Source organism: Camelus ferus, chromosome 16, assembly GCF_009834535.1.
Source record: "Camelus ferus isolate YT-003-E chromosome 16, BCGSAC_Cfer_1.0, whole genome shotgun sequence".
In the NCBI taxonomy this organism is placed as follows: Eukaryota; Metazoa; Chordata; class Mammalia; order Artiodactyla; family Camelidae; genus Camelus; species Camelus ferus.
In genome coordinates, this window is record NC_045711.1 from 1550030 (window position 1) to 1561129 (window position 11100).

Here is an 11100-nt window from a genome sequence, read left to right on the forward strand (position 1 = left end):
GGAGGTTGAGGGAAGGGGAGTATATATGTGTGGGTGGGGAGGGCTATGTGTGAACTCTGTATTTTCTGCTCAATCCTGTTGTGAACTGCTCTAAAAGAATAAAGTCTATTAAAAAAATTTTTTTAAAGGCATACTATAGACATTAATAAAGACAAATGTCTTTACAATTTGTTACATTTGGGAGGAAGCAACATGTAAAATGTTAGACATTTTCTTCGCATGGAAAATGGAGAACTTAGACAAATCAACCTGCCACTTTTTAATGCCACCATGGTCCTTCAAAATGAGAGGTAAGACTGAGACTTCACAATTTTGAGAGTCAATCTCATGGAACTTGATGTGCAACTTCTGCCCCCGGGAACAAACCAAAAGCTATCTTGTAAGCAGTTAAGTGACAACTGCCAATACTTTTCTAAGAGCATTGCTTAAAATCAACTTTGGAAACATTCAGCCCCATAAAAATTTACCCAAAAAATCCCAGAGGGGGAGTGGGGAAGGTTTACCAGTTCGCATTTAATTTGGTTATTGCTGATTAAAGAAAGAAGAAGAAAAAAACAAACAAACCAAACCAAACCAAACCCTGGTATTAGTCAGACAGGCAGTGATGATGGTACCAACTAAAGGACATAATGTAACACGATGGACCAAAAGTTAATGACATAAAAGAAGCCATACTATGCATGACAAGAACAGGGACAGCCTGAACCACAAGCTGAGTTTGTGAGCATGTGCAGTTAATAACTCTGCTAAGCACCCTCAAGGGTACCTAGTATGACAGCTTATCACGAAGAGGATAAAGCTTTAAAGCAAAGGTTGGAACATTTTATTCAAGTGTCACTGACATTTTACTTAAGTGAGCACAATTGAGGCGATGTAGAAAACTTGCAGAATTAAGAGCTTAGAGAGACTGTCTAGTTTATCTTACAACTATATTAAACAGATTTGAAGCAAGAGTCAGGCATCATTAAAAGGCCAAGACACTGACATATGCAAAAGAGTATAAACTGTACAGGAATATAAACTGTACAAAACTACTTTGTCTCAGTAATAGTCAGAGTGGACAATCAGATTAGTTATCATAAAAGGGGCACTCAGTACCCCCCTAAGAAATAAGCAGAGTGCTCCATGCTTATCACCACAGTGAAACGGCACACAGCACTCACTCTAATTTCTTATCCTCCCCAGTTTCTAGCCAAAAAAACAAACAAAATTCACTCCTTATATAATTATTATTTTACAAAGCGAAGTGATAACACAAGTTCATTCTACCTTGCAAGTTAGTTCTTCCAACAGGCAATGTTTCATTAAAAAAAAAAAGTTAGGGAAGAAAAGAACTTAGGTTTTTAGTTTTTCTAGTTGGAAAAACTCCAACAAGGCGAACCCACTGGTTGTGGGAACTGTTACCTGGCTTCAAGAAAAAGTGGACCATGAGCTGACTCCATGAAGGTGGCATCTTCTACAGAGCTGACGGCGTGCACCCGGTGTGGAACACTGCCTTCGTCGTCTGCTAACAGCACGGCACCCCACCCAGCTACCCGGGCTCTTAACCTTTCATACACATGCACGGTTTGTAGTTCACAGCACAGCTCACAAAAGAAGGGGACTGAAAATAATCTCTCAATGAAACATCCCACACATAAATAGAGTTGCCACCCTATATGAGGCATCTCAAGCTTTCTATATATTTAAAATAAACGTATTCTATAGAAAAGCACCAAATTTTAAAAATCTACCTATAAATATATATTCTTTTTAAAAACACTCACATACCAGGCAAAAAACCTAAGGCTGTTATATACATTCTCCATATGCCCCCCAGAGGCTGGTCTCGGTCTATCTGAAACACTAAGAGAAGCCCTTGAAACCAATATTATAAGCAGTACCTTACAATATGTGGTGACCAGAAGTCCTCACTCAAAATGAGGCTAACAACTATTAGTCATGAAGTGTAGAGATGCTTCTAATTTCAGACTAGTAAAAACTGCAAACACACATCTGTAAAAAACAAATGAGTTCAACATCCCAAACTCAGAGACTGTCATGGACCTATGCTGAGAGTTTCAAAGTTTACAACTCCAAGTCAGCAGACATGTATAGAACTTAAAGTGCTATAAAGTGAGCAGGCTAAAAGTGCATTAGAGTTTTGCATCAGCTTTGGTCTCTCTGTGGTTTTCATGCATCTGCACTGATGGGGAATTTTTTTACACTTATTCCTTTTTTTAAACTATTTATTTATTTTTGCAGGGGGGGAGGTAATTAGGTTGATTTGGTTTTTCAGTGGAGGTACTGGGGATTGAATCCAGGACCTCGTGCCTGCTAAGCATGTGCTCTATCTTGAGCTATACCCTCTCCCCTATATTAAGTAAAAACAAACCAGAAAACCTTCACCTGTTCCCCACTCTCCCTTCCAGAGATGATGACTATATTAGACTTTCGACATAAGTGTGTATGTGCACATAGGAACAGTTTTATTTATTCACTTATCTACCTATGTATTGTACTGTTTGTATTGTTCTACAATTTGATTTGGGGGAATTAAATATAAGTTTTAAATGCCTTCTCATATCAGAATATAAAAGTCTGCCTCCTTTTCACCTGCTTAGTCTGAAGACGGCTGCAAGGGGGTGATTTCACATTCCCCTGTCGATGGCAGACATCCACGTGCTTCCCAGTGTTTTGCGATGACAGCGTTGCAGTGCGTAGTCTTGTCTGTAACCCTTGCACCGTGCATACATGTTTTAGGAAAGCACTTTGAACTGGATTCTCTGGGTTCAGGACATGCATATTTAAAATTACAATGGCTATTGCCCCAAGTTTGCCTGCAAAAAGTACTAATTTACTCTCCCCCAACACAAGAGTACAAAAGCATGCATCCTTGCCAGTATTGTATTGCCAAGATACATACCGTCAATCCAATAGGTGAAAAGTGTTAACTCCTCAGGTTCAAATCTTCATCTTGCTGATCACCAGTGATTCCAAACACCTTGCACTTTCTGTATTGGCTGGGTGTGTCTTCTTCTCTGTGAGGTGCTTCTTGCTAATCTTCTCTCAGTTCTCTTTTAGGTTGTTTTTTTATTGATTTGTAGGAGCTCCTCATCTACTGTGGACTTTGAAACACACATTGCCTCTTTCATACATCTCAGATATTTCCTCCAGCCTATTGCTTGTCCTTTACGATATCTTTTGAAATAGAGAAACTTTTAATTTTTATGTAAGCAGACTGTCAATCTGTCCATTTTTTTCTTTATGGTTTCTGTATTTTGGATTTTGCTTCAGAAAGTTTTCCCTTCCAGAAGGTCAGTTATACACAATTTTCCAGACTTTAAAAATGCTTAGTTTTTAGTCCACCAGGACTTTATTCTTTGTGTGTGTGGCATGGTGGCAGCTCTTTGAAAAATGCTGTTTCTGGTGGGACATTCTGAGACCCCGCACCCCAGCCTTCCAGTCCCCTCCATCTGGAGGTTCTGTAGGCTCCAACAACAGGGTTAAAGTCCCTCCTCCCTCTCCCTAATGCTTCTCGCCTATTTTTCTTAGTCACAAATGTACCAGCAACCCAGCACCCAGGCCAGACACCTGGATCTTACCTGAGACTCCCCTTCTCCCCCAACCCCCACAGGCCATCCTAAAGACTCTCCTAAGGATCTTTGGGTCCTCGGGCTGGACAGTTCCTCACAACTCTGGGCTCCTAGTGTATCCTCCAATTTTGCAGCCAGAGTGATCTGAAAATACACACACATAAAACCCAAGACTCTGGTCATGTCACTTCCCTGCTTCAGTGCCTTCTGTGCCTTCCCATGGTCCTTAGGATAAAGTTCTCATCTATTCACCTGGCTTATGAGGCCTTGAGTTGGCCCCATCCACCCTCCGTAAGCTTACGTGGTCCCAGGTTAGAGGCCACTTCTGGGAAGCCCCCCAACCTATCCATGTTAAGAGCCCCTGCTCTGGGCACCACAGCCCCTGCACCTCCGGTATCATAGCGCTTCATTCTCAGTGAGATGGTGAGCTTCTGGAGGACAAGAATCAAAACTGCATCCCGTGTCCCACTGCATCCCCAGCGCCTGGACCCTAGCACAGAGCAGATGCTCCCTAAATAATCCTTGCTTCCCAGCAAGATTGAAGCAAAGAATGAAGCTGGGACTCTTGGTAGCTGGGCGACACAGACCCGACAGGCGGCTAGTATTTCTCCGTGGGTCCGTGGGGAGTATGGAGGCCAGAGAGGGGAAAAGGCCAGAGAGGTTGTGTCACCCCGGGTCCCAGCCGCTGAGCGCCCCCTCCCACCCCCGGCCGGTCCGCAGGGCAGACGGCGCTGAACATCGCCATCGAGCGGCGGCAGGGAGACATCACCGCGGCGCTCATCGCGGCTGGCGCCGACGTCAACGCCCACGCCAAGGGCGTCTTCTTCAACCCCAAGTACCAGCACGAAGGCTTCTACTTCGGTGGGTGCCGCCCTGGCCCGGGGCGGGGAGGTTGGGGAGGGGGTGTCGGGAAGGCGGTGCAGGGAGAGGTCGCCCCGCCCCATGACCTCTGCCCCAAGAGGTGCTGGCGGGCAGAGGGCTGGAGACCCTCCTGCCCATCTCTGCCGCCTCAGAGGCATCCGAGGCCCTGGAGGACAGAGCCGGGACTAGGGAGGCGGCAGGGGTGGATCTATCTGAACGGACCGGACTGACCGCCAGGCTGGACCAGAGAGGAAGTACCTGGGGACCTGGGATGATGGGGGAGCCGGCATTCTGGGAGTGTCACCTGGTGGTCTTAGTGGGCACCCAGACTTTCAGCTGAGCAGCCCTTAGGGAACAGAGACCTGGGAGGGAGACCAAAGGAGAGCTCTAGTTTACAAAGCAGCCGACAGGTCCTGAGAAGGGATGTGACTTTGCCCCTGTGTAGTAAGCAGCTGATGTAGGCATCCGGGTGGCCAGCTCGGGCGTCTTTTCCGTGTCCAGTGCCTCTCAGAACTGCCAACAGGTAGTCAAAAGTGAGGAATGAGAATTCCCTGGCTGACACCTTAGGGAGTCCAAAAGCAATTGGAGTTAGGCCGTTTTGGGTGGAAAAAAAAATTTTTTTAATGTGTGATTTAGATATAGTGAAGTTCACCCACTTTAATAGACAATTCTGTTCATTTCCACAAATGCATACAGTCATGTAACCACCACTGTGATCAGGACAGTGAACAGCTTTATCACACTCAAAAATTTCCTGGTACAACCTTGTAGTCAGTTCCTCTTCCCAGCCCAGCCCCTGATGGACGATCACTGACCTGTTTTCTGGGTGGTTTTTAGTCAGCAGGGCTAGATGGGTCTGAGTGGCCTTGAGGACAAGGTCTTGTCCAGTCCATTGCCTGGCGTCAGACCTGGTTGGAGCCTGTGTTGGGAACATTTGTCAGGTGGGATGAAGAGAGGGTACCGGGGGAGACTGGGGAGCAGCAGCAGAAGGCCTGCTGTCCAGGCCTGAGGTCCGTCCACGGCTACCATGTGTGACCCTGAGGGAGTCACCTGTCTTCTCTTTTCTTAACAAACCTTTATTGTTTACTGTATACACCACGTTTTGTTCTAGGTATTAGAAATAAATCTGTGAACAAAACTGAGATGTTTGCTCTCGTGGAACTTACATTCTAGATGGGAGAGAGACCATCAATAATAAACATAATAAATAAGAATGTTCTGTAATATGTTAAAAAAAACAATAAATGCGATTCAAAAACTAGAAAGTAAAGTAGGAAAGGGGAATCAGGAGTTCTGGGGCAGGAAGGAGGTGGGTTTCAACTTTAAATAGAACACTTAGGGTGATTCATTGAAAAGGTGACATTTGAGCAAAGACTTGAAGGTGGTGAGAGAGTAAATGATGCAGGTATCTAAGAAACAGCACTACGGGCAGTGGGAACAGACTGTGCAAAGGCCCTGAGATATGAAAATGCTTGTGTGTGCTTGAGGAAAACGAAGAGGCCATTGTGGCTGGAGGGAGTGAATGATGGGGAGAGGAGTAGATGATGTCAGATGTTGGGCCTTGTGTGCTGTTATTGGAATCTGAGCTTTTATTCTGGGTAAGGTGAGCCTTATTTGTTAGCAGGATCAGTCTGGCTGTTGTTCTAAGAATCATGTTGGAGGGCCAGGGTGATAGCAGGGAGACCATCTAGGAGTTTATTGCAATGATGCGGCTCCAGTCTCCCATCCCTGTGGAAATGGTCTGGAGAAGCCTCAGTTCTAGGACTTGGGGGTCACCGCTCTGGTCCGTGAAAGAACCGAGTCTCCGTGCTCCCCCTCCCCTACGTGAGACACCCCTGGCCCTGGCAGCCTGCACCAACCAGCCCGAGATCGTGCAGCTGCTGATGGAGAACGAGCAGACGGACATCACCTCCCAGGATTCACAGGGAAACAACATCCTCCACGCGCTGCTGACGGTGGCCGAGGACTTCAAGACGCAGAATGACTTCGTCAAGCGCATGTACGACATGATCCTGCGGAGGAGTGGCAACTGGGAGCTGGAGACCATGCGGAACAATGATGGCTTGACGCCACTGCAGCTGGCTGCCAAGATGGGCAAGGCCAAGGTGGACAAGACTGGGATGGGGGTTGTAGGCACGCTCCCCTAGGGGCCCTGCTGAGTGGCTGACTGCGCAGAGCCATGAGAAGCAGCACGTGGACCTATCTTCTCAACTTCAGTTCCTAACACTGTTTCTCTCCTGTCCTGGGACCTCCTTGCCGGAGCCCCAGTGGAGGAGCCTTAAGGCTGAGGATTCCTGTGCGGCAAGGCATCCAAACGGAGGCTGAGTGTCTGAGCCTCAGGGACAGGAGCCTCTCATGAGGACAGGAGCCCCAGAAGGCCTGCTCTGGATCCAGAGCCAATGGGCTGCTGCTCCCTGACTCTGGGGAGACCCCAGCCTGTCTGTCAGGTGGAAACCTTGAGCCAGGTCCCTAGCAGAGTGTGCGGCTACTCATGGCCCTTTGTGCCCTTGCATCGTGGCTGAGGAACTCAGGTTAACCCGGAGCCTTGGTGAAGCCTCAGCTGGGTGGGCTCACATCTCTCTAAGCGGCCGGGACCACAGCTTGGTCCTGATTTCAAGGTCAAGACTCAGGTTGAGGCGGGAGTCACGGCTTAGCAAAGCCCGTCCTTGGCCTCCATATCGCAAACTCTGGGAGAGGACTGTGGCTCCTGGGAGGCTGCTGGAGGGCGCTGAGAGGTGACGGTGGGGGACTGTTGAGCAATGGCAGCTGTGCCAGCCTCAGGGCAGCTGGCGGGGGTGGGGGGCCGGAGGCGCTGCCCTGAGGGCCTTGGGTCCCGGCCCAGAGCTCAGGGCTGGGCCCACAAGGGACCCTTTCATTCTCTTATGGGAGGAGGAGGGGATGGAGCACACCTTTGACAGGAGGAATTGTGTGCCTGCCTCCCCCATCCCCTGCCCACCCCAAGGACATGGCTTCCTGGGGGTTTGAGAAGTCAGATTTGTGGTTGCAAGTGGGCTTTCTCCAAGGACTCTGAGGTGTGTGCTTTCCCTGGGGAGGGCCCCGGGACGAAGCCTCCCGCATGGAGCATGGCCCCACGCCCCCCTGGTTCTCTAGAGAATAACGTGTCCCCCACCCCCTCCCCGTGGCCAGGCTTGGGGAGTTGCCTGCACCCTTCCTGGCCCCTTCTCTCCTGCACTCAGTGTTCTTTGGAAACCTTTCTGGATGCTGCCCAAGTTGGCCACTGTGCTGGGAGCAGAGGGTGCAGCCATACTTGAGACACAGACCCTGTCCCTGGGCCCTCTAGGCTGGGGGTGCAGGAAGGGGAGACCTACCCTTTCCACAGGAGCTCCCTGCCTGGGCTGTAGAGACAAGGCTCCAGGTGAGATGAGATGGGAACTCCAAGGGTCACGTGAGCTCAGGGCTCTGACGCTGTCCTTCCTGACAGGACCCTCTTCCTGGACCTTGAGTTGGTGCCCCGGGAAGTTCTGCCCCCATCCTAGGGCACCCGGGCTCAGCTGTTGGGAACTAGTGAGCTCTTCATCCTCCCTGCACTATGGAACCGCTCAGGAAGCTCTACTAGATGCAGATGCCTGGGTCCCCCTGCAGAGATTTGTATGAATCTGTCGGTGGTGTGGGATTTTTCAGTGTTCCCTAGAGACCCTCATTTGCAGCAGAGAGGGGACTGCTGACCTAGGGAGTGGGTCCCATGGGCCTCTAGGGAAGGCTGGTGTCTTGCATCACCCCCTGTCTGGCCAGAGCAGTGAGCCTCAACTCGCAGCGTCTTGACTGAGGGTAGGATGGGGAAGCTGGAAAAACTTCTGGCTTCTTCTCAATTCCAGGCCAAATTAGTTCTTAAAATTGTCACTTCCTGGAATCTTCAGGGAACGGACTCCCCAACTGGTGCAAGGATTTGTGAGCTGATTGTGCAGGACCTTCACACTTCTTGTCTCTGGTGCTCACAATCCCTGGTGATAGCAGATCAGCGAGCTTGGCACCCTTTCCTCAGATAAAGCCAGGCCCAGGACCGTGGTGACACGAGCAGAGGCCCGACTCAGTCCACCCCTGGTGGGGCCTCTTTCCCGGCCCCGTCTGCCTTGGGCGGGCCCAGCTGTGTTGGCCCCAAGCCCTGTTCTGCAGCTGACAGTCGTTCCTCTTCTTACCCCAGATCCTGAAGTGCATCCTCAGCCGTGAGATTAAGGAGAAGCGGCTCCAGAGCCTGTCCAGGAAGTTCATCGACTGGGCCTAAGGGTCCCTGTCGTCCTCACTGTACGAGCTCAACGTGGACACCACGACGGACAACTCGGTGCTGGAAATCATCGTCTACAACACCAACATCGATGTGGGTCTCCCGGGTGGGCTGGGGAAGGTGGCGGGGGTGGGACCCCATGCTATGAGCTGCACATGCCTGCAGCCCCCATTCCTGTGACTCAGTGGGCAGGGCCTGGGGCAGGTGCTGGGGCCACTTGACCCCAGGTGACCTGGTGGTGGGGGTCTCCTGGGCAGGGTGGAGGTGAGGGTGTTGATCTTCTCCATGTTCCTCCTCAACTCCTCTTACTGCTTCTGTATGATCGGGGCTTACAATCCCTTCTTCCCCCGAATCTGGCCCCAGATGAGTGTCAGGGAGTGCATAGCTGATGCAATCAGGGAAGCCTTTCTGTACAGGACTGCATGATGTCTGAACCTCCCTTCACCATGGGATTCCCAGGATCCTAAGGTTTTCACTTAGGAAGCTCCAGACTTCCAAAAACATTGTTTATGTGATGTTCAAAACAATCTGAACACCTTCCCCAAACTCACTGGCTTTTCATTTTTGAATTCTGTAGGTTAGATCCTCAGGGCCTAGGCGTTAAGCATTCAGTGCGGGTGGAGCGGGCTGTGTGGTGGTGTGTGTGCATGTACGTGTCTGTGTGCACGTGGGCCCATCCACACTCACGGGTCCCCATGCTCCTGGGCTGGTTCCTCAGTGATGCGCTTAGGCTCGCTTATGTCCCCAGAGAGCCAGGACCATCTTGGAGTTTGAGAAAATGTTACCAGAATGGCTGAGGAGCAGATTCCGGATGGGAGAGCTGTGTAAAGTGGCCGAGGAAGATTTCCGACTGTGTTTGCGGTAACGGAGGGAGAAGGGCCCTTTGCTTGGTGCTCCTTGGGTGGGTGAAGAAAGATGAGCTGGTGGATGTTAGACAAATGGGGCTGCCAATTGCTTGCCAAACCACAGGGCTGTTCTGCCTCCTCAGAAGACAGAACCTGCTCTTCCGGGGTCCCTGGACCTGGACAGGCTTCCTGAGTTTCTGAAGGAAAAGGGAGGAGACTCTGACTTTTTGGAGGTTCCTTAGAAGAGATCTGCCAGCCTGACACTCTCTGCGACCCAGGGGACCACAGGCGCACTTTGTTACTGGCAAATGGAAAGCGAGACATTTGCTTTTGGCAGATGTCAAGCTTTTTGATTTTTAAAAAGTACTTGCACGTGCCATGGCCAGCTTTTCTGATGGCTCTACCTCTTCCTACCCTTGTCCGACTGCCTGACCCTGTGGCCTGTCTTCTTGGAGTATAACTGTGCCTTAACCTACTTCTCTGACTGAAATTCCACCCCCAGTCCCCGCCCCGGGAACCATCATTTTCACTATAATTGTTACCCTAACAAATCTCTCTAATTTACACACCCTCGCTCTAGACATGTTCTCTAAGTGTGAACTGAAGCCAAACCATCATCTCCAGTTACAGTCCAACACCTTAGACATTGCCCACTCTTTTGGGGTTTGAACCGTAACCACCTTTTTAGTGCAGCCTTCACCATAGCTGGACTTCATGCCCTCACATCTTCTCCACCTGGGCCAGCATCTCCCTCCCTACCACCCATCTTCCCTTCCTTCCTCCCACCCTCCCTACCTTCCTTTCTTCCTTTCTTACTCCCACCCTCCCTTCCTCCTTCCCTTCCACCCTCCCCTCCTTCCCCATGGACTGTCTCCCCCATCTGTCAGGCACAGCTGCTGCTAGCTGACAATGTCCCCTTTATACTCTGAGCTTCTGCGTCCCACACCCTCGGAGGAGACTGATCCTGGAGGACTGGGAAAGTGGGGAAGTGGGCAGGTTTCAAGCCCAAACAATGCTGATATGACCATGGTTGGGGGGTGGCAGTGCAGGCAGGAGTGCTCCCGATCCCTGGAATGGACAGAAGGGGAGCTGTCGAGGACACCGCAAACTCTGTGCTATTTGTTTGCATTTAATGAGATGCAGTTAGAGAGTGGTGAGAATGATTATCACACCCACAGGATCAACGAGGTGAACTGGACTGAATGGAAAACTCAAGTCTTCCTCAGTGACCTGGGGCCCGGGAGAAGGACAGGTACTACTGCTGTCTGACCATCTGATCCTGGGCAAACCAAGTTGGAGGGCCCTGATTTCCCCCATCTGTAAAGTGGGAGGGCTGAATTAATCCCTTCCAGCACTATCATTTTATAACCTATCTGGAATAATTTCTAAAAATCAGGTGGTGGACTGAGACCTGGAAGCACACCTTGCACAGTGCTGTATTTGTAAAATGGTGGGGGTTTTCTTTTCAAGCAGATTTCAACAAACTCCAAGATTCTCCCGGGAGCAACAGCAAAACCACCCTCAATGCATTTGATGAAATCGATGAATTTCCGGAAACGTCAGTGTAGAAGCAGAA

The 11100-nt window shown here is 50.0% G+C and overlaps 1 long non-coding RNA gene across 1 annotated transcript; it reads left to right on the forward strand.

The window, feature by feature from the left end:
- The first annotated feature begins 3937 nt into the window (after positions 1-3937).
- On the forward strand, positions 3938-9591 carry LOC116669155. Its single transcript, XR_004326519.1, has 3 exons — positions 3938-4436; positions 8599-8772; positions 9428-9591. It is a non-coding gene; the product is annotated as an uncharacterized LOC116669155 (long non-coding RNA).
- The last annotated feature ends 1509 nt before the right edge of the window (positions 9592-11100 follow it).